This window comes from Manis javanica, chromosome 11, assembly GCF_040802235.1.
Source record: "Manis javanica isolate MJ-LG chromosome 11, MJ_LKY, whole genome shotgun sequence".
Taxonomy (NCBI): Eukaryota; Metazoa; Chordata; class Mammalia; order Pholidota; family Manidae; genus Manis; species Manis javanica.
Genome location: NC_133166.1, coordinates 100,909,765 through 100,933,468, shown reverse-complemented (window position 1 = coordinate 100,933,468; position 23,704 = coordinate 100,909,765). Strand labels below are relative to the sequence as shown.

Sequence of the window (23,704 nt, the reverse complement as noted above, 5' to 3'; positions counted from 1 at the left end):
GTTTCTTCTGGGAGTTGTCATGGTGATTGTCAACTGTCCTGGAGCTGGTGGAAGAGTCATTTAGTATGGAAAGTACATTGTAATGAAATTAGAGGCTCTTTTGAGGGCCAGTGGGCCGCCATCTTGGATCCCCCCAGTTGAGCTGATCTGGTCCCAGTGGGGTCCTCCTGACTATCGGCACCCCATTTCTTAAAGATAAGCAGAGTCAAGGCAGGGGGAAAGTTCGGCTAGTACATGTATTCAATAGAAAGCGGAGCCAGAACTTTCAAAGTCAGAACACAGGTAGAAGGGGGTTCAGGACACACTACCCTAAAATGTGGCACCTGAGCACACTGACCAGCTTAAGTTGCAGGAGTTTGAGAAAACGCAGACACAGGAAGTTTGCTCTACCTTTTTCCCCCTGGCAACAGAGATAAATCTCCCATGTGAAAAGTACACAGGAGAAAGGGATGCGTCCTTATCACCAGAGATGGAATTTGGGGCTGAGAAGCCGTGTTACTTCTTTACCAATTTACAAATCCGAGGCCAAACCTATTGTCAATTCTTCACAACCTTACTATTTATTTGTCTAAAAGGCAAAATACCTTCCTGCTTGGGTCACTTCTTCCAGTCTTAATTCTCTTGCGAAGGCTCTCCTGCATGGGTAACAACTTAATAAAACTTTCATGCTTTCCTCTTGTTCATTGCCTTTGAGGGGTTTTGTTTTTGTTTGTTTGTTTGTTAGCTTAATTTTCAAACCCAGCCAGGGACCTGAAGAGGGTCTAGGAAAGCTTTTTCCCCCCTTACTGTAGAAGGCTATAAATGTGTTCTGGCCATCTAGGATGAAGTCAAACCAACTCAGATTCTCAGATAAGGTGCAAAATAGGACAAGGTCTATAAGCCTGGGGCGCACACCAGCACATAGAAGATTAGAGACTTTCCATCTCTTTATATATTTAATGTTCCTTTCTTTTTTTGTTTTAATTGGTATTTAGAAAAGCTTTTGTGAAAGTTCAGATCTGTTTTAGCCTTGCTAAGGGGGAAACAAAGACATGAGCCTGTGTCCTATACTTTGGCCAAAATTAAACAGTCCAGAGTTCAACAACGGGTCAGTACAGGGTGGCAGAAACAACCAAAATGTGAAAGCAGAAGGTAGACTGGGAGGAGCAGGGACACATGGCTAGCTGTTGGGACCATTTGAAAATTCTCTTACAAAATAAAAGTTTAAAAGTGGTGTGTTTCCTTGTCCTAATGGATTCAGCTGTTCCTTCCCAGGCTAGCCCAGACTTCTACAATGGAGGTACCATCTCAGCCTCAGGAAAGATTCATTGCTGACCTTTAGCTGTTTTTATTCCAGGATACTGGGTCACGGAACAGCTGGGTGAGATAATCTGACCCTTTTAAAATGAAACTTCAATACTAAGGCAACCATATTTGATAACTTATTTCTGCAAAAGGCGTCTATTACAGTTAAAGCCAGTCTCATTAATACTGTCAGTAGTTGCTTACCCTTAAATTTAAAAAACAGATTTTTTTTTCATCTGGCCTAGGCTAGCACTTGAATTTCTGTCATTAACGAAGTGCTGGTGTAAATTATTACTGCTTTTCTGCATCTTCTTCAAAGCATTTTTTCTACCAAGCTCCGTTTGTTTATAGTAGATTTTTTTGAAGTGATTTCTATTCAGGGATAATAGTAAAGAATTGACCAATTTGTGATGGAGAAAGTGATGGAATTAGGGGATACTGATCAATGAATACACAAGGCACACTTAGGACACAATTTCCCTATGTCCAGTCTGCTCAAAACTGATCACAGTTGCTGTTTTTTGACCAGATTTCTTGTGAATTTCAGTTTACAAATGGGAAGGACCTTTAAGATTGCAATCAAAATGACATAGGAAGAGTGTAATGTAACAAAACGTGTCAATCCCAACTTTAATCATTATTCATGTAACTGCCTATTATCCGTTTTACTTTGTTTTCAATGACACTGTAGTTGGAAAATCAGTTCTGTCTCTTCCACTCCTCTGAAGGTTGTTGCCAGGTTGAAGAATGCGGGGGGCTGGGGGGACAAGAGCAAATTAAGAATGTTAAGAATATTACTGGCCAGCTCTTCCCAGATGGTGCCTGTTTGATTTCTCTGGTGAAGCTGAATCAAAAGAACCACAAAAACAACTTACTAGTTGGACTCTAGAATGTAAAATGTTGGGGGAATCAGTTAATTCAGATAGAAAACTGATGGAAGAAAAGAAGGGAGGAAGCATTGTTCATTCATTATTTGATCAGTGCTTAAAATGGGCTTTATTAAAGCTGGTGTTGCTAGGAAATAAAGGGAAAACTAAGCGAAGGCCTCTCTCAGTCCAAAATCCACAAGGAGACAAGACATTGGTAGCAGAATAAGTGTAGGGAAGGCCACAGGTGTTGCAGTTAAATGTCAGTGCCACACACAGGAATTCAGGGCCAAAAAAGGCCATTTTAGCTGGAAGGCTTTGTGGAGGAGGGGAGAGTTTAGCCTTGGACTTTATACTTATTAATTGCCTCTTTCCATTGAGCATGTCTAAGAAATTTCAATATTGTAATTTTTTACAATTGTAACAGTCCAATTAAGGATGGCACAGAAGTCTCCTTCCTATATGTCAGTAGGATCGGAGGAAGAGGATAACCCCTAACGGATGTGATTCCTTTCCATCTACTGAGTTGTGTTGGGGCTCAGGCCTCAGGAGAAAAACAGATTTTCTTGTGAAAGGGGTTCAGAGCGAAACAAAAACCTGTCTTTGTGACTCCAGGAATATAATTACATACAGCTGGAGCTTTTCCATTTCCGCTTCATCCAGTTTTGTCTGGAACACGGCCGAAGGTATTTCGATTCCCAGACGTGTCTGCCCCATAGTTGGGAATTAAGATCAAACATTTCTGTTCTTCACAGGAACCTGTCCCTGGGGGAAGTTTGGCAGGAACGAGTCTGCCGAAAGCCGTGCTCTTCACGTGTTGGAAAGAAATATGCAGAAAAGGCATATTTTATTAACACTGCTACATGAGTGGCCAGCACAGCGAATGGAAATTCTAAGGATGGAGAGGATGGAAGGAATTAGAAAAACCAGAGTGGTGACTTGACTGATAGTTAAATCCCTGTGAATGACCTTTGACTCCTAGAACAGTGACTGCAGGTAATGGTCACAGTGGTATCTTAGTTCTTATCTGTGCCCATGGCTTATCTTCCTTTTACCTTTCCCTTAGCTCCAATAAAGGAACCACGTAGAGGTCTGAGTTACCAGATGGGTGTGACATGTGTCCATGGGCACTTTGTAGGTAGTTTCCCATGAGTAGCCGGTCACTCTGCGCTGCCTCTCCACCTTCCCCAGCAACTCATGTTTCTTCTCTAATATTCCCAGCAGGCCCCAGAGGCATGTGGGTGCCCAGAACTCACCAGGTTTAGCATCAACCGAGCCACTGTGAACCTAGTTAAAAGGGGCACAGCTATTTCTTGCCAGAATCTGTTCTCCCCAGAGCTTTGCACTTTACATATTGCGGGAAGGGATTTCTCAGAAACACAGTATGATGTTTCCAGTGGACAGAAAATGTGAACTGAATCAATGAAATAGAAGGATGTGGCACTTGGTCAGACGTTTCTTTGTGACTCAGAGTCAACAGTGACCAGATGATCAGCTTTCTCTTTCTGGTCATAAGATTGCTGATTCCAAAATACAGTCTCGTAAAGCATTTATGCAGACACAATATGGGTGTGTGTCTCTTTCTTAAAATTCCCTACTGCAGAGTGCTTATTTATCTTTACTCATCCTCTTTTGGATATGGGTGTATGTGTTCTAAAGAACTATAAATAAAAAACCAAACCCTCTCCATGGATTAGCCACAGATTTTTCTCTCTCTCTCTTTTGTAATAGGAAAGATGTTTTTCCTGTAGATTTTCATCTGGTTTACAAATGACAAAGGACTTGCTCAGCCTAATTGTCTTTGGGTGGGCTGGTCGGTGGGCTGGTCGCGTTGAGGGATGCCAGAGACAGGAAGAAGATGCTATTTTTGTCCTGAAATGTTTTGTACTCTGAGTCTGCATTGGCTATGCTTAAACTAACAAGAAAATGAGTGTTTTAGTGTCTTTAGCATCTATAGTTTCCTTCCTGCTCTAAACTAATAATGCTTCCAGATTTTGCAACAAAATTCATTTGCAAAGCAGATGCTTTGTTGTGGAATGGGGAGGAGTTCCAAAGTAATTTGGTGCCTATAGCATGGGTAAATGGCGGTCACCTGGTGTTTGTGGAAATTGCATTTTTCTCCTTGATATAGACTAGATGGATTTGGGCATTTAGAGATGATCTTGTCATCACGTTATACCAGCCCACAAGACTGGATCACCTGGTAATTTAAGAGTGTTCCTTCTCCCTAGAAGACACCTCCCTCCCAAGAAAAAAAAATGAATTCCCTGCCAACTTGCCCTTATTTCCAGGAATAATTGGGGTTGGGGGAATTCCATAAACCACAGGGCAGTGTATAGACCTTGACGGACCCAAATACTTTTTAGAAGCTGTTTGGTTACTACTGGCATTAAATCTTTCAGTGGTCTATAGCAGAAATCATTAACTAAATGCTACGATGCTGATGACCCACTCAGGAGATCTTCAGATGTACCTGCGTGTGACATTGATGCTCCAATCCCCCCGAACACCCACACAGATAAGGTACATTTGAGCCTATGGCAGGAGTTAGAATCCATGTATCAGCTTCAGGTTAATTGAAGACAAAAAACCCTGGTTCTCTGCCTTGCAGGCTGCTGCTGAGCAACCTTAGAGCATCCCAAGGGCAGAGGTTGGCCAGCTAGGTTAGACACTCCATTTGGCACAAACACCACCGGGACTCTGTAGAGCAGCGCAGCCTATAATTCCCCAAGTGAGCGTCCAAGAGGGAAAGGGGAAATAAATAGCTCTCTCCTGAAGCGCATTCAAAGCAGTCCCAGCTCCCTTTGAAAGGAACAGCTCAAAGCGTCCCCAGGAGTCACTGAAGTTAAGAGAGTCCGGCGATCACCCCAAGAGAGCAGGCAAACATAAAAGGAGGGTAAAATTTGGGTGAAATGCTCTTAACATGGCCAACGTCATTGCCCAAGCAGACAACTACCTGGAGGAAAGTTTTACAAATGTGGTCTATGTGCAGATGGGGGATTTAACATTTAGCCTTTAAAAAAATTGTTCCCAGCGGTGACCATCTCCAGAGCCAGAATGAGCGTTGCCAAGCAACAGGAGAAACAAAGGCAAGTTCCAAGAAGTTCATTAAAACTCACAGCTGCAGGGCTTTGCTCTGCTGTTCTCCACCCTAGCGGAGGAGACATCCCGTCAGACATCAGTCCTCTTCTCTCTCTGTCTCGCCCCCACCCTCTCCCTCTCCTCTGAGCCCCCAGACTCCGTACACACTGTTAAGTTTAGCACAGAATCCATTTTGCCTTCTCATAGTTTTTAGTGTGTCTCTCTGTTTTCCTGTTAGTTTCACTGGCCCCTTCAAGGCAGGACTCATCTTATTTGTCTTCTTATTAACTTAGTATCTAAAACAGTATCTTTCTATACCTAACAGGTTTACAACAAATTGAATGTTAACTACATATTAATTATCTTTGCCTGTTGATGTCTAGCCTTCTAGAAGACTTTCTCAAATGCTCCCTCTTTCAAGAAGCTTTTTCTCACATCTGGTGTGTTGCCATTTCTCTCTGAATTCCTGTGGAATGTCTTGTACCCTCTTCCATGAAACTTGGTTTGCCTTGTATTAGAGTCCTAGTTCGCCCTTAGCTGTGCGCTCCTTCAGGGCAGAAGCCAGGCCTTCCTTGCCTCTCGGACTTGCTTATTCATTTTTTCATTCATTCCACACATATAACTAAACATCAGCTGTGTGGTTTCTGCTCTAGGGCCGCAGTTATTACAGCAAATAAAATAGCCATGGATTTATTCTCGTAGGGCTTATAGTCTCAGGGGGGATTTAGAAACATAAATAGGAAATTAAAGATCAGCGCTCTGATGCGATATAGAGACCATGAGCTCACTCGACCTGGTTGAGGGGATCAGAGGAGACCCCCATGAGAAGTGACACTCTTGCTGAGACTGCTGGAATGAAGGAACCCGGAATGTCAAAGCCAGAAGTGAGAGAGAGACCGGCATACTGAAGTTCAGAAGTTCAAACTGGCTCAAATGAAGCATGCTTTAAATTTGTATCACACTTTCTCTCTAGAAAAGGTCAGTCTAGAGGGGCAAGACTCAAAAAGGGAAACCTAAGCTCATTATGGCTGAACAAGCAAGGAACTCCCCAATCAGTTCTCTTTCCACTAAATACTTGTTTATTTTTGCATTTCTTTCAGTGTCAAGACTCTTTTTTTCCTCATCACACTCATGGAAATCTGTTGATGCTGAAAATAAATATTTATAAGCATTTGATGACATTTATGTCTCAGGTCATTCATATATTTCTGTTCTAGTGTTCTCTCTGATGGCGCACCCTTAAGAAAGAGAACAACTTAAGTCTAAAAACCACATGTGGAACTTTGCCACGAGTGAGTTAAGTAAATACTTAAAAGTAAGTAAATATGTGGGGAGCCGTTTTGCAGTCTGTGAGCACGTAGATCTGAATGTGAGCTGGGCAAAGCTGGTTTCAGGAAACCAGCATCTGGAGGAGTTTTGCTTTGCTGATCCCATAGCTTTAACAGGAAAGGAGGAAATGGGACTCTAAGGGCAACCATATAATTTATCATCCCAACTGGGACACTTTGAGATGGAATGGAGAACTCATAATGACCATGCTCCAAGAAAACAGGGCAAACTGGGAGTACCCGGGTAAACTGGGTCATGCAATCATTCTATGTATAACCAAAAAATGTCACAGATTTAGCAGTCTTCATGTTCCAGGCTTTCTCTTTTCTTTGCCTTTATTCTAGATCACATTTCACAGAAAATGCCTTGAAAATACTTGATGTTCAAAGCATGTTGCTAACTATGTCTGAGGAAATAGGGAGCCATGTGCCTTTCCTCACCCCTGGTAAGTTGGATCTTTATTTCTAAGTACAAAATCGCTACATGTCGGTCAGCTGCATAGTCAAGATTCATGAGTATGAAATAATAAGCAATTGGATATACTGGTCTCAGTCCCTCGTTACTGCTACTATTTGGTCTTGACTCTGGTTCCTGCCGTAGAGCTCCTGAAACCCTTGTCGTTTCCTGGGTGATAGGTGTGTCTTCTGTTCTAATGAAGTGACTCTTGGTAGGCCCTTGGATAGGGACTGCCCATCAGAAAGACCAAGCTATAATTAGACACTGGCAACCTTTCGCTCCACCCTGCTCCGGTCCTCCAGACAGGGGAGGGTGCTGGAAATGGAGTTAATAATTGATCATTGCTGATGATCTCCGTGATGAAATCTCCACAAAAAACCCATGAAGTATGGGGTTCAGGAAGCTTCCAAATTGGTGAACACATCCACGTGCGGGGAGAGTGGCATATGGACTCTGCAGGGACAGAAGCTCCTGCATTTGGGACAATTACAGACCCTGCCTTTTGTATCTATTCATTTGTATCATATATGTATATGAATACATATAAAGTATTCTTTGTAACAAATCAGCAATAGTTAAGTACACTGTTTTTCTGGGTTCTGTGAGCTGCTCAAGCAAATCAGTAAACCTAAGAAGAAGGCTGTGGGAACCTCAGATTTGCAGCTAAGTCAGATAGAAGTTCTGGGTAACCTGGGAACTGCTACTTGGAATTGGGGCATCTGAAGTGTGTGTGTGTGTGTGACTGAGTCCTTAACCTGTGGAATGTGCACTAACTGCAGGCATTTAGTGTCGGAATTGTTTGATGTGGAAAACCCACTCATCTAGTGTCAGAAGTGTTGTGAGGATGAGTAGAAGAAAACAGTGAATTTTTCCCAGACAGTGAGCCTACAGAACTAAGAACACTCTCATCAGCACTGTCCAATAGGACTTCCTACAGGGATGGAATGTTCTAGAGGTGCACTATCCAATATAGTAGCCACTGGAAATCTGTTTGGGAATCTGAATTCCCATCAATGCCAAGTTCACTGCATGAAGTTTTGCACATAGTAAACAATAAGAATTGAATGAATTAAAAGCTAAGGGGTTTCACATGTCACCTGCTCAAGACTATTTGTTCTTTAGAGTTTTCTTCAGATGAAATTTGCCTTTTTCTAACAAGGTATAATTTAACAGGTAGCAGTGAAAAAGGATTAGGAGCTGTAGAAAAAAATCTGAGAAAGGTATAAACACAGTGTTTTCCTGGAGGATTTGCCATTTAAAACTGCAACTGTTTTTAATGCCAGGTATCCTTGGTGGCCAGTGCCTTGTGAAAGCCTAGAAGCTGCAGAGAACAGGGTTCAAGTGCTCCCTGAGGGCATGGCTTGTAGCTTTCCACTCATTATGGCATCAAGCCTTGAGAGCCAGTCCCCTGCCTGAGCCCACTGCCCTGCCACGCCAGAGAGAAAGAAAAGGTAAGACGATCTGAAGAGTATAAAATGGAAGACACTTGGACAGTGATTAAATATAAAAGGTCTAAACATTTTTAAATTCATGCCTCATTTGGATAAGAAGAGAGAGCCAGAGAATATATTACAGGCCCATAGTAAGGCTGAGGAAAGGAGCAGATGATGCATAAGGCTGAATGAAACTTCCGGAGCAGAATCCTTGGAGGTATGCGATGTAGGAATAGTTTTCCAGTTCTCTCATCATGCTTACAATAATATCAAAAGGCTCTCCCTCCCTTTGCTGCTTCCTATTTTTCCTGCACTTGTCCCCCGGGTCCCTGGGGGAGAAGCAAGGCTTGTCATAATTATGTCTGACACTTCAAAAGCACTTTTAACTTAGTCAAGACTGTTTGCATGGAAGGAATAAGGGCTTCAGAGCCAGAGAAATTTGAGACTGGTCCCCCTCCACTATGTCTTAATTGCATGATCTGGGGCACCCTTTAACCTCTCTGGTTCTGATGTCCTTACGTGGAAAAGGAGGATCAATACTACCCACTTCTAAGGATTGCTGTATACAGGAGCCCAGTGCCTGGTACATAGTAATCATGTCGTGAATTTCATTTGTTAGTATGTTTCATGCTCTTTATTTACCATTTAATATATAAGTCCTTGCCTGCAAAATCAAAGTGAAACCAAGGGAAGACACATGCATGTAATGAACAAGATGAGTCAGGTAGAAAAAGGAAGGAAAGAAGGATAGAAGGAAGGAGTGTAAGGGAGGGCGAGGGGAGGGTAGGAAGAAAAGGAATAACAACAAAGCGCATAGGAATCCTGGGAATACAGAGATCTTAGGGAGAAGCCACTCCCAAGGCCTCTATTTCACTTGACCCTACCAATTCCATTCTGAAGTGAGGGGCAGCACTGAATGCATTTGACAGAATGGAAAAATCGAAGTGCAGACAGGTCCCTATTTCAGCCACTGCAAAATGAAGTGAAGTATTAAGAAAATTCTGAAGTCTCTCTCAAGGCTGTAATTCTATTATTCTTTACATTCCTAAAGTAAGCCTACTAGTTACCAGGAGATTTGATACTAGAACTCACATTTCTTGAGTCTCAGGGGTTTTTTTTTTTGCCTAGGCCAGAAGGGCTTGGGAAGTAGGGGAATCTGGCTTCAGAGGAAAATGAAAAATTCAGCCTTGCAGAAATGCCCTTCTTCCTTCTGTACTGGTATCATTTTCATATAGGCTTAAAAATCTCAATACAGTGGCTCTGGCGATGTGCATTCAAGTGTGTTCATGCCTGAGTCACAATTTCCGTCTTCAGATATCAAAGTGCTTCCACTCTGTTGTGATTACACCCAGTGCCTGCAAGCTTGTTGTTATTTGTTCTCCCTCTGACTCCTCCACACTCAAGCTTTCCCCCCCTGCCAAAAAAAAGAAATGTTTCTGCCTCCTGGTCTTACTTCCTTTCTTTTATGTTGTTTATTCTGTTAACATAAATCAATCTTGCTTTCCAAAATAAATACATAAAGTTGAAGTTCTACTCTTCCGTCAAAAGATAAAATAGGCACTCCAGCCAAAACCGAGTATTTATACTTGTGGGTCCATCAGTGTATCTATGAACATACACTGTGCCTCTTCTGTCCTTGATGGTTCGCTTCTTAAGACGCTAATTTGATGTGAAGTCCAAAGTGGCCTCAGCTCCCCAAAGACCTTGGGGCCTTTTGTTCCAAGAGACAATGCCATAGCAATGTCATGTTTGCCTGGTTACAAAGACTTCCACAGAGGCCAACATATTCCAGCAAGGTTTAGCAGGCACTGAATTAGAAATAAATACAGCATCTCTATAATATAGTTCTGGCTGCTTTTATTGAATGACTGTCAAGAATGTCTGTAGTAAATCCTTATTATGTGGATAAGGGGAACTACACTTGACTAACTTTCTTAAATGGATAAATTACATTTGCATTAAAGGTAATAAATTGTTTTGGGGCATGCTGAGTTGTCTTTTTAATAATCCATTACTTTTTAGGTGATAAGCACCTTGATATGTGGAATTTGTTCTTACTGCCCTCATCCAACACCTAGAATAGAAATCGGTACAGAAGGGGTGCTACATGATGTGTGATCGACATAAATGTTCACACCAATATGACATGTCATGACAGGTGCTATATATATATATACAGTGGGAAAACTAGAGATCTTGAGCATGTGTTTGGGATCTAGGTTCTTTTCATTAAATATTTTGCAACTTGACTGTGTGATCAGTTTCCTCCTGTGTAAAATGGTGATGGAAATGACATCTTCAAAAGTGTGACTGTGAAGACTTATGACGAAGTCATGTAATTAATGCCTGGAGGTGCCTACCACAGTACTTGGCACAAATAGATGCTCAATAAAGTTTGTTAAATCTGAGCTTAGTGAATTTCAAAGACCATACCAAACAATAGACATTAGAAGTTTCTTGGAGGATAAAAGTGTTGAAGAACTTTTAAGTTCACGTGTTTTAAACAAATGAGGGAGAATGAGTTTTGTGATTGGAGTTAAGGAGGCTGGCAACATCTCAAAGGTAAACAAGGCCAGAACGAAGAAGAGAAGAGAATAATGAACAGAAAGTTGTCCAGATGAGGGGCTACAAGCACTTGAAGAATGTCAATGATCTCTGTGTTCAGTGAAACCATATTCTGCAGAACAAATTAATAAACTGGTATTTATAAGTACTGTAATAACTTGGTATGATGATAGACAGCAACTGTAGTTATCACGGTGAGCATTTTATAATGTATATAAATGTCAAATCATTGTGTAGTATGCCTGAAACTATTCTATTATCATGCCAACTGTGCTTCAATAAAAAATCAATAAAAAAGTATTTAGATGTTGTTAATAAACTAAAATGCATTTTAAAGTATTTCTGAGTTCATGGTAGCTTTTTTATGACTAGGTATTTTTAATCAAAAGACACTAAAAAGTAAAACTATCTATACAAGGATCCAGGTTCTGACATTCCAACAGGGATGTAGTCATGGCTCAGAAACCATGTGTTCAGATTAATGGTGACTGAGGGACTATAAAACCTAGTACATGACCTGACATGTTGGCCCAAGAAACTTCTCAAATTATGACAGTCTGTGGAGTTTTCTAATAAATCTAATAGCACACTTGCATAATAGCATGGACAAATAGTTAACTTTGATTATTTTTATATGAAATTTTTAAATTCCTTCCTGCTGATGCTATGAAAACAGTGTCAACTTAATTATTACAGTGTACAGCAACCACACACAGGACCACATGTGGAATTAAGGCCAAAAGTGGTCTTTAAGATGGAGGACAGTTTCCTGAAACTTCAGACAACCTGTGGTCTGAGAGAGTGAAATAACTAGATCATAGAGATGTCGAAAAGCTGGAAATCCCTCTTAGAAATGATTCTCTGTGTTTCTGGTTTTACAGAGCTGGGCTCAGTGAACTCTGAGCTAAAAAGCTGTTTGTTTATTTCTGCACAGGCCCTAGTTGGCCACAGTGGGAGTTTCTGGTCTAGCTGTTAAGCAGGCAGTCAGGAGTCAAATGCTCTGTGTTCTATTTTTGTCTGGTACCTACTCCTTCTTTCCCTTTCCTACCAGCTTACCTATTGCTAAGAGATGGATAAGAATTACTGCATCTCAAAATTTTAAGTTTCTTTAATGAGGATGTGCTTGTCCATGATAATACAGAATGGGTGGCCCACTTAAGTTATGAAGGATGTTAACCTTAATTTGGTTCCTGTTGCTAAAATATACATTAATTTGCTATTAAATATAGTCTCTGGGTAAAACTCAGAAACACAGCACTCGGCAGGGATGATGCAGACACGACAATCCACACTTATTCTGCTAGTTGTAGGTGAACTGAGAACTTCAGGACCAAGAATAAATGGACAGTATAAGAGGCCCACTTGAACTCCAAAGGGACTAAATGAAAGGCTAAGGAAAAGGAGATGAAGTCAAAGGTTGCCTGCGTTTCTCAGAAAATGCAAGAATTCCCAACACATGGCTTAGGCAAGCTCAACATCAAGATGGTCCCCATTTACACCTTCTTCCTCTTCTTTCTCCTCTGTTGCCTCAGATATTTATTGAAAACAGATATTTATTGAAATCTTAACGATCTCTCAAATTCTGCGGTAGGTCTTGTATTTCAAAAGCAAGCAAGATAACCTCTTCCTACCTGGACCAGACAAGTGCTCCTTCAAGTCATTTCCACCCATGCATTTCCTAGAGGCTGGGAGCTGGATCCCACGGCCAGACCAAACCCTGAAAGTAGCGGTGAAGTTTCCCTAAACTGGGGTGGATATTCACAATATAGAGATTTAAAGATGCAGGAGCCCTGAGGTAGGACAGATCTGCAGCCTTACAGGACAAGGGGCCAGCACTATGCAATGGGGTCTGTCTGTGAGGCACTTCTTATGAGCATTTGGGGCCTTTTCCTGTTTTCTCTTGGACTATGATCACAGGTATGTTTAGCCAAGTGTTTTTGTGTTATTGCTTTATTGTTGTTGGTCTTTTCATGTCCCTTATACAATAGGATCTCTTTATTTACCACCAACTCTTCAGAAAAATTTAATGTATCAGGATAGCTGTATTTGATAGCATTGCAAGAAGTAAATGGACGGAGAATAAAAAAGAAAGAAAAGTGTGGCCTGCCCTACATTCCTCCCTCTGCTGAAACCTGGCATGACTTTGAGGAGGCCATGTTCATGCCCATGGGTTCCAAGCTGTGGCCAGCGGCAATCAGATGCTTTCCCTGGCAGAGTTGGGAGAAGTACACAGGAAGTGTAACCCAGTGAAGCAGCTTCCAGGGCTCCAGACACAAAGGTTTCCTTCTCCTAAAACTGTAACAGCAAAGTGAACCCTGAAGAGTGTGTTTGTTGAGGGAGGTTGATGCTCGCCTTATATGTGCTAATTAGAAGGGAAAATCGCCTGCAGAGAGTTAGGGAAAGATGTGTTGGGGGAAGGGTAGATATTCTAGAAAAGTGGGAAATGAAATAGGTAAGGCTGAGCGTGGCAGACAGAGCTGGTGAAGAAGCCGTGTTGACAGTTCAGTTCAGCTGGTTTAGTGTCCATTGAACTGTTTTATTTTGTCTAGCAGATCATCTGAAGATGTATAAATGGGTGACAAGGGGGTTTGTGCAGGATTGGTGTTTGGCCATTGCCAAGCTGGCCAATACCACACAGTGGGAGAATAATGGGGGAAGGAAGTTAAAGGCATTGGAAAGAGGAAGGGAGAAGGGATGGAGCAGAGAATCTCAATCAGGCAAGGAAGGAATGAAGAAAGGCAGGACCCGAGAGAGGGATAGAAAGTGGAGGAATTCATGAACTGGACATCTCAGTGAGGCCAAAAAAAAAATGGTAGATGGAGACTAAATGATTAAAGGTTATGTTCAGAGTCTGACATCAGGAAAAATATTTTCAGAGCTGGAGCAATTCCAGGTGACAAGTTCCAGGGTGTGTCTATGGGAATGGGTGGCTGGGAAGAGGAAATTATTGGAAATGAATGTGTCAGGGGAATAAATGTCCAAAGTGGCGAACATGGACATGATGTTATCTGGAAAATGGGTGGATGTTGGACGGAAAAGAAAACTTTGAGGGTGCCAAAGCCATCAACGAATCAAGAGAGGTCGGTAGCTGACAGCAAGCAGAAGGCGTGGAATAGGATCGCTTAGTGGAACTGTTCCCAGAGGGGCAGGGATGTTTTTTTTTATGAGAGGGTGGAAGAAAAAATGATCCAAAATTGACAGTGTAGAACAAACATGTTATTTACTAATGGAAACCACAGTCTTGGTGAGTGGCTGGTTGGTATTTTTACCTTTTTCTTTTAAATAATTTTAAGCAGCAAATGAATTAGCATCTTGTAAATAAACGGCAGGTAGTTTGTTATCTTGCTCATATATTTTCTTCAAGTCATATTTTCTGCCCCTTGAGTTTATCCTAGTTTTCGGTTCTCCATTGTTCTGTTCTGTGCCTGGTAAATTTACTTATTTACACAGCTCTGTAATATATTATGATTGCATTTATAACATACCACACCTAGACCCTTGTGACTCACAGTTCTTACAAAGGATTGAGAAACATTTAACTACTTATTCATAGCTAAGTGAGCTGATATTTTATTATTATAAGCCCATGAGATGATGGCTGCTATGTACACAACCCCTGAAACAGAAAGTGCTTAATGGAAACAAAGAGAGCTGAACCACACCTCTGCCTTGGGAGCTTCACTCGTTTATCCATTTGTTCATGTGTTTGTCGGGTATGTCTTATGTTATATACTGCTGGAGAGACAAAGTTAGTTGATAGAAACATGAAGGTGATTAAATCCAGTCTTTGCTCTTGAGAGGCCATAGTCTAATGGCATAAACAGATAATTACATATTTTTAATAGGGACTATAATAGAATACCCCTAAAGCGTTATGAATGTGTGGGAAGGCTACAAAGAACGTCATGAAGCTGGCAGTTGCTAATGTGCATTGTGAAGTAAGAAAATCTTAGGTAAGGGCCTTGTAGTTGGGTGAAAAAGAACACAGCATATAGGAAAGAACAAACAGCTGAGCCAGGCTTTAGCACAGGTGGATGTAAAGGGAAGAAGCAAATTATATCAACGGGAAGGGACAGAGACCGCAGATCCTGTAGCGCCCCAGTGCTGTGCTAAGGAGTTTGGAGTGTAATCTCTAGAAAAGTCAGGCTATGTAGGATTTGAAATAAATTTTTTTTAGATGGCAATGCTGGCAGCAGGCAGCATGGATTGAGACTAGGGAAAGGATGGGGGTTGAAGGGAACTGAAGGCCAAAAGATCACTTACGAGAGAATTACAAAAAAAAAATTGGTGTGATAAAGGAGTAAAGAGAGAAAGGAAATAAACGTTTGGTGGGTAGAATTCAGAGAGCTTGGTGAATGAAATACATGTTGGAAATGGAAGACAAATAGAGGAATTGTAGATGACTGCAGAAGCCGGTGGCCTGTGGTGCATTAATTATGAATAAGAAGGCTGGAGAAGATGCAGTGCTGGTTGGAGGGGGAAGGAAAGGTTAGGGCTGCTGGTTAGGGAGGGGACGGTAAACTCCCCCTTCTGCAGGATGGGTCTGAGGCGAGCCGACTCTGAGAACTCTCCTCGCCGTCTCTGTTAAGGGGCTGCTTAGGTGAGACTGGAGCTCAGGAGGCAGTTCAGACTGAAAGGACCACTTAGAAGTCGGTGTCTAGGCTTCCACCAAGGCCGTGAAAGCAGATCCCAGACAGACGGCCAGAGCACCGGATGCCCAGCCCAAGAGGCCCGAGATGAACTTGAGAGCACCCAAACCACGCTCTAAACAAAATAATAGTTTTTTTCCTTTAACTTCCTTCCTGCTACTTTGAAAACTGTCTTTGTTGAAAAGACAGAAAGAAAAAGAGAAGTCTTGTTCCCCTCCCAACCCAAGTAGGATAGACGTTGGAGCTACACGGAGAGTCAGATAACACGTGATCATCGCCGGGTGAGAGGCAGTGGGGGGCACGGAGAGCCTGCGCCCCCCGGAGGAGGCCGCCCCTGCCCGCGCACGGCTGTTGGTAGTGGGGGAGGGAGGGGGAGACACTGTCCCAGTTGCCTAATCTGACATTTCAAGAACTATAAACATGGTGTTTTAGAGGGAATTTTCAGATTTAAAAATCCCTGTGCGTGAATTCATTTATTCACCAAATAGGTAGCAAGCACTTACTCTGTTCCAGGCGTTCTTCCAGGATCTGGAGACTTGGCAGTGAATAAAGGAGACAAAACCCCTCTCCTGGATGAGGTTTACATTCAAGTGTGGGGACACCCACGACAAACAAAAGAAATGGGTGAGCTAGGGAGTACGGCAGCCGGAGGGCGAGCCCTGAAGTGTGAAGCGGGAGGGTGGGATGGGAGTGCCGGAGTGGAAGCCACTAGAAACAGGGTAGCAGAGACCAGCCTTACCGAGAAAGGGAGATTTCAGGAGGCCTCAAGGAAGTGAAGCAGTGAGCCACCAGATACCTATTTTCATATTCACACAGAGAGACAACAGCACGTCTCCGAGGTGGGGCTCTGCCTGGTGACTTCAAAGAGGCCAGCACAGGTGGAGCGGTGAGGCCTGGAGTGTGGGGACAGGACGTCAGAGAAGTGGGGAGGCAGTCTCTATAGAATCGTTTTGGACATGGTGAACGATAGGGCTATTATCCTGGGGGAGCCAGGAACCCTGGTCTGCTTAGCTGAGGAGTGACTGCTCTTGCTAAGAAGGGCACCTAAATTCTACAGAGAATGAGGGTGGGAATGAAGAGACCTGAGAACAAATGACCCCAGAAACCCAGGCGAGAAAAGATGGCTGCTTAGACAGGCTGGTACAGGTCGAGGTGGGCAGACAGAGTCAGATTTAGAATGTGTTTGGAGGCAGACACAACAGAATTGATTTCCTGATAATCTACATGCAGGGTGAGAGAGAAAGCAAGACACCAAAAAAGCCTCCCAGGATTTTTGGCCTGATCTGCGAGGGTGGGTTGTCATTAACCAAGATGGGGTCTTGGGGGTGGGGTGAAAAACAGGAACTCAGTTTTTTTACCTGTTAGGCTGAAATGCCTAGTAGATCTCCAAGTGGAGTTGTCAATTAGGCAGTTGGGTGTATATTCTTAGAATTCAGGGGCGTGACCCAGATGGGTCTAATTTGGGGAATCATAGAATTTGGACTAGATGTCATCAGGGAAGAAAATGTTGATAGAAAAGGGAACAAGTCAGAGGTCTGAGCACTGACATGCTGCATTTAGAATTTGGGGAAATGCAGAGAAGCCAGCAAAGGCAGCAGAGAAGACACAGGCAGTGAAACAGGAGAAAAACCAGGAGAATGTTGTCCAGGAGAAGAGAGTGCTTCAAAAAGGAGGTGGTCAGCTGGGGCGGATGCCGTTGGCAGTCCCAAGAAATGAACACTGAGCAATGTGAGGATCGTTAGTGGTCTCAGTAAGAGCAGTTTGGGAGAGTGATGGCGGGGGAGGGGCGAAAACCTGATTGGAATAAGTTCGAGAAGGAGAAAAACGAAACCCAGTAAGCATATACAAACCTTCTGAAGAGTTCTAAGGGAAGTAAAAAGTGCGGCAATGGCTGAAGGGAGAAATGGTTCAAGAGGGTTTCTTTTATGAAGGTCAGAGAAGTAACAGATGTATGTACGTTCACAGGAAAGATCCAGTGGAGAGAAGAAATTGACGATGCAGGTGAGAGGAGAGAGGATTGGTGGAAGGATGTCCCAGAGCAGAAAGGTAGGAAGGGACCCAGGGCCCAGGTGGAGGCGAGGAGCCTAGCTAGACAATGCATACCGAGCAGGGTCCAGCATGCAGGCAGCCAGTTTGCAACAGCTGCACGTTACATCTGCTCATTCTGAAAATACACTGGATGTTTGGGCCCTTCACAGCAGGAAAGGTTCCTTAGGAAACACCACCAATATTCAGATGTTCTTCAATGTAAACATTGTCAAAATAAACCTGCTACTTACCCCGAACTGGGGGGACTTTGAGGGGCTCATGCGCTCTGAAAATGGTCAGCTGAATTTTGGTTTGGAATAAAGAAATAAACAGCTTAAATTGGCTTCAAATTGCATCATCCACACTAGTACTGCTTACATTTCTTTTAAACATTTTGGTCTTAGGTGATGAGGAATAGATAGCTACATCATTTTGGCTACCAGATTAAAAATACTAACATCTCTCAAAGAATCTGATTGGTCTGTGAAGTACATGCTGATATCATCCCAGAAAATTCTTAATTTGGGAGTCCCTTTGGAAACTTAAGACTCGTCACGTATTTGAAATGGTGAAAACTTCCTTCATCAAACAGTACTTCAACTAGAAGGAAATACCTTGGTGCTTTGTACACAGATTGAGTACCTGTGATCCTTGGCAGCCTTTCTGGTTTGGCTACTTTAGAAGGCTCTGTGTGGGTCAACATTCCCCACTACTTTGTCCACAGCAAGAACTGGTGTCAAAGGGCCAGCAATCCTCATTCCTGGCACGAAGTGGGGGCATGATAGGCAGTTGCTAAATTAATGAATAAAAATAAGTTCTGTCTATTCTCTGAAGCATTGCTATATCCTTCAGACCCTGAGCTGTGAATTAGCATTTTGTCAAGTGATTTTTATTCAGGAACGAGTAAAAAGCCCAAAGCTTTCCCTTCATAACTCACAAGTGAATGGGCTTTTCGGGTGCCATGTGTCGATGCACGCTGCTACATCTTAGGTCGAAGAAAAGCCCATTCTTTAGGCCATTTAAATGGAAAGAGCTGAGTCACAGTTTACCTTACTTCCTGGGTGTTTCTTTCCTAGAAACAAAGAAGATTGTTCAACTTATGCCTCTGTTCTTTACTTTTCAATGGCATCAGTTCTTTCAAAGTTCTGAGCAATACGCTAATTGATATTGGCTGATAAAGAAGTCTTTTTCTTAAAGTGATCACATGAAATGGCTAAGCAGTATATATATGTGGGGGGGGTGTGTGTGTGACTTCTGGTTAAATATGATCAAAAATGAATATCCATGTTTATTTCTATTCTTTCCCCAAACGCCACTAAAGTGACAGTAAAGGAATTTTTTAAAGGCATAAAGACACTAGAGAATGCTAATGGGTGAGGAGATGCAGACAGGTGTTTGAATGGCTAATGATTTAGCAAGGAGCAGAACATTAAAACCTAACTGCCTGCAGAGGAGAAGCCAGTCTGTGCTGAAGAACCTCAGAGAAGCTGAGAAACTGGAGGCATCAAGGACCTCTGAAGATGGAGGCATGAGGGTTTGCACTGGAATTAGGAGGACAGGTTGAAAATCTATATAAACAGACTGCAAAAAGCCTTCTCATACCGAGAGCATCTAGATAGCTACCCCAGCAGGCAGGGAGTATTAAGTGGAAAAATCAAAGCAGAGTGATCCTTGACTCTAGGATACTAGTAAGTGAGAGGGGGGACTGGCAAAGACAGATACCGAATGGTGGGACTCACGGTCCCCGTTCCCCGCTAAGATCCCAGGTGTTGGTAGCCAGGCTTATACCTCTTCGTCCCATACGAGGCAAGACTTCGGAGCATTTTTTCCTGGAAAAACAAATAGATCTAAGAGAACATATTTTCGAGTGATGACACACAGGGCTACTTCCTACACAGTCAAGTTCCTACCCCGATAGCCCTACAGTCAAGCCAACCAGGAAACCAACTGGGACCATCCATATACGGAGCCTTGTCACAAACCTTTTGGAGTCTTACTCTTAAATATTAAAGGAAAGTCATAGATTTGTAAGAGAGTCAAGGAAAGCCTCCAACATGAAAAACAGATTTCAGAAGTAGCAAACAGAGACAATGCAAACAACAGAAGGAAATACCTGCCACCAGAAGTACGTAAAAGCACTTCTGTGTGATTGATATCATCAGGTATAAAAGAAGATACGATATCTATGGTATGAGAAAAGGAGACTGGTATAAAAAGAATACTCAAAGGAAAAGTAAGAGCTGATAGTGATTTAAATACTCATAGCAATAATAAAAGTTCAGAAGGATAGAGTGATAAAGTTGAGGAAATCTTTAAGGAAATATAACAAAAAGACAGAGATGAAAAATAATAAAGGAAAGACACACAATTTGGAGAATTAAGAAGAATTTCAGGTCTAATAGTGTAACTAATAGAAGTTCAAGAAAAAGAATACAGAAAAATTATCAAAAGATTACAGTAAAAAGTTATCCAAACAGAGGACATGAATTTCTAGATTGACTTGTCCAGCATGGTGAATGACAAAAGACAAATGCAAGACACATTGTGATAAAATTTCAGAGTTCCAAGGTTAAAGAGAAGAAAGTATGGTCTTCTATAGAGTCAAACATAAAGAGTTTAGAATCAGAATGACATTCAAATTCTGGAAATTAGTGATCCTGAAACTGATGACAATAGAGAAATGCCTTCAAAATTTGAAGGAAAGTGATTTCCACTTAGATTTAAAAACCTAGACAAACTTTCAATCAGGTTTGTGGGTAGAACAAAGATTTCCAAACACTCAAAAAATAAAAAACTGAGAAAAAGAATACTGTCTCTCATCCCCCATCCCTTTTTTCTGAAGGAAGATATTGGAGGACGTAGATCATCAAAATGAGAAACACAAGAAAAGGGAGACAAGAAAGCAGGAAACAGGAAATCCAGTGACAATAACAGAAGAGGCAGAGGTGATTCTCAGAAGCATAGTGAAAGAAAGTCCCAGAAGGACAGAAGTACAGACTGGTGGAAGGTAACAAAGGAGTCCGGAAGGTTTGTACTCCAAGGGGAAAAAGAAGAAAAGAGGAACTCATGGTTTATCTAATACCTGATCATATTTCAAGGAATGTGTGGTTCTTTGCAAAGTTAGTAAAAGGTACACAGAAACAATGAGCAAACAATAGAACGAGACCATTATCGACAGAAATAAATATTAAAAAATGTAGTACAGAAAAGGAAATTTAAGAAAAGTGCACTGTATGTTAATCTGTCTATAATATTCACATGGTACTAATAATATAAACAATGAATGTTAATTTAAGTAAAAATCGTGCTATAACTATACTGAGAGCATGAGGGAGCGAGATGGGAAGTAGGTCTGGGAGGCGGGTAAGTAAGAGAGTTAATTCTAATCGTCTGTAATAGGAAATCAACAGATACAGTCTTCAACTGTTAAAGGAACAGTAAGACACGCAGAGTAGATACATGGAGTATACACCTGAAGATGCAATTAAAAACGTTAAAAATTGCTACCTTTTAGGGGGATGCTGGGTCACAGAGTGTCTGCTTCATGTCCTTAAAGTACTATTTGGTTTTTCAAAATTATACACACATACACACCCTCAAATTCAAATTTAAAAACCACATGTAAGGCCACGTAGGAAAAAATGATTTATTATGAATATTTAGTAAAATAATGTGTGTACAGCACAGGATGTAGTGTTGATACATTGTAGAGTATTAATAAATTCCCAAGATTTGCCAGTTTGTGATATAAAGGTAGTTTCATTAAGAAAGCAATCAACAAATATTGAAATCTTTGCCCTAGTAAGACGTTCTTTGCTAAGTGTTGTGAAAGATATAAACAAATATGAAATATAATCCTACTAAAATAATCTGAATAACAGCCATGACAGCTAATGTTTAATTGGTGTTAAATGCACACCATGCATTTTCCCAAGGACTTTAGTTATATTAGTTCACTTAATTCTGTGAAGTAGATACTATTATTATCTCTGTTTTATAGATGAGGAAACAGAGGCCTGATAAAATGAAGTCATTTGGTCAGGTCCCGGAACTCAGGAGAGATGGAGCCAGGATTCAAACCCAAACAGAAGGTTTGTGTGTGAGTGGTGTTCTCCATGGTGACATACCGCTTCATAATCTGGTTGAGGGGAGGTACAAGCAGAGGTAAACAACCTTCTAAGATTTTAAGAACGAGTTCAACAGAATGCCAGAAAAGAAGTCACAAATGAATGCAAGCATATTGTAGAGAAAATAAGTGTATTACTGTAGGAGCTCAAAAGAAAGTGAGAACCCTTCATCCTGAGGGGCAGGGAAGAATTTATTTGGACAGATCTGGGTGGGGAGGGCATTCCTTGTGAGTGAGGCAAGATGTGTGGTGGTAAACTGGGTGCCAGAGGTCAGCGAGGAAAGTAATTTGGGCATGGCATGGCAAGTTTTGTTCATCCACGAATAAATTCAGTGAGTTGTAAGGCAGGGAAGACCTACTGTCAAATGAGAAAGGACCCTGACCCCAGGCTCGGAAGTCCCATTAATCCTACAGAAATAGAAAGTGATTCCCGAGCCTGTGGGAGCTTAAGCCGGACATTGTGCACATACATAATCGACAGAAGAGGTGGGCAGAACAGGTAAGGACTCACTGCGATAGTCCCTATACAAAGGTCTGGGTTGGGCTTAGTGCTGCTGGAGAGAAAGTGCTGGATTCTGGGGGACAAGAACCACCAAGACTTACCAAAAAAATGTTGGATTTTGTTTCTCTACCTAGGTGAAAGATTTTTCAGACTAGCAAGGATGCACAGATGTGGAATGGAATTTAATTGCAGGAAGTTCAAGTTGAGTATCTGCTTTTTAAGAAACAAGTTCAAATCACTAGATTCAAACAAGTTACAACCCAGAATAATCAAATACTTATCTAGCAATTATGATCTTGAATAGCTAATAGGATTTCCTTTAAAATGAAAGTAAACATTTCTAAATTAATGGTAAGACATGCTCAACATGGGAAATAAGTAAAAATAGAAAGAAGAAAAAAAGTAGTGATCTTACCCTCCAGATATATCTGAGCTAATATTTTTGTTAATTTTTTCAATCTGTTTTATGTATAACTTTGTTTCCATGTTAATACATAGTCAGATTGATCATATTATGTATAGAATTCATAATTTTCATCTTGCTTGAATAATTGCCATTTTAATAAACATTTCATTTTGTTATAAATTTCTTTGTATACATAACTCAATAATCATAACATTCAGTAATGTGAGCATATGTACTAAAAGGGTATTTAACTAACTATAATGGATATTTAGGTACATGCTGAATTTTATTTTTACATAAGTGTAATATCTTTTCCCTTAAAACCTTTTCCTATATTGTAGATTACCTCCATAGGCTAGTGTTCCAGATAAAAATCTTCAAGAAAAACAATGGAGTATGGAAATAAGTAGCCAGTTTATACATAGCTTCTCTTTAAGTAAAGATGAAACAGTTAAACTGAAAAACCTTAGTGAGGTGACCAAATGGCTGTTTTTAACCACACTGCTGCCCTTGAAGGACAACTGATAATAATGACACATGAGAAACAGCATAGACAACATCTTAGGAGGCACAACTGGGGTGTGATAATTAACATCAGAAGCACACTACAGCTCTACCTGTATTGGTGTGTTTTTACTGCATTTATTTATATGTATTTACATTTAACTGGGAAAATGTACCTAGTACATTCTGAATTATAGGTATAATTGTTCCCTTCATTCGTCATATTGTTTTAGAATTCTGAATTAGTGGAAACAGTAGACATTATTTGAAAGAGAGATCTGAGCCAGTCAGTCCTCCCTGACACATATTATGAAACATCTGGTGCTTGTGGGGAGCAGACCAAATACACAGCACCCTTTAAAGCATGGTGCCCGCGGGAGTCGGCTTTCCATTTTGCAGCAAATTGTGAAAGATGAGTGGCGCGAGGGACTAAGAACAAAATATGCAATCAGATGATTTGGGTTCAAGTTTCACC

General features: G+C 41.4%; 1 long non-coding RNA gene across 2 annotated transcripts; it reads right to left on the bottom strand.

The window, feature by feature from the left end:
- Positions 1 to 1,906: 1,906 nt before the first annotated feature.
- Positions 1,907 to 16,254, bottom strand: LOC140844490 (uncharacterized). 2 transcript variants are annotated; one of them, XR_012122895.1, is made up of 3 exons: positions 16,167 to 16,254; positions 2,782 to 2,958; positions 1,907 to 2,041 (listed from the first exon to the last, which is right to left on the bottom strand). It is a non-coding gene; the product is annotated as an uncharacterized lncRNA (long non-coding RNA). The 2 variants fall into 2 exon arrangements; XR_012122894.1 differs by having other exon boundaries at positions 2,782 to 3,042; positions 16,167 to 16,252.
- Positions 16,255 to 23,704: the final 7,450 nt, after the last annotated feature.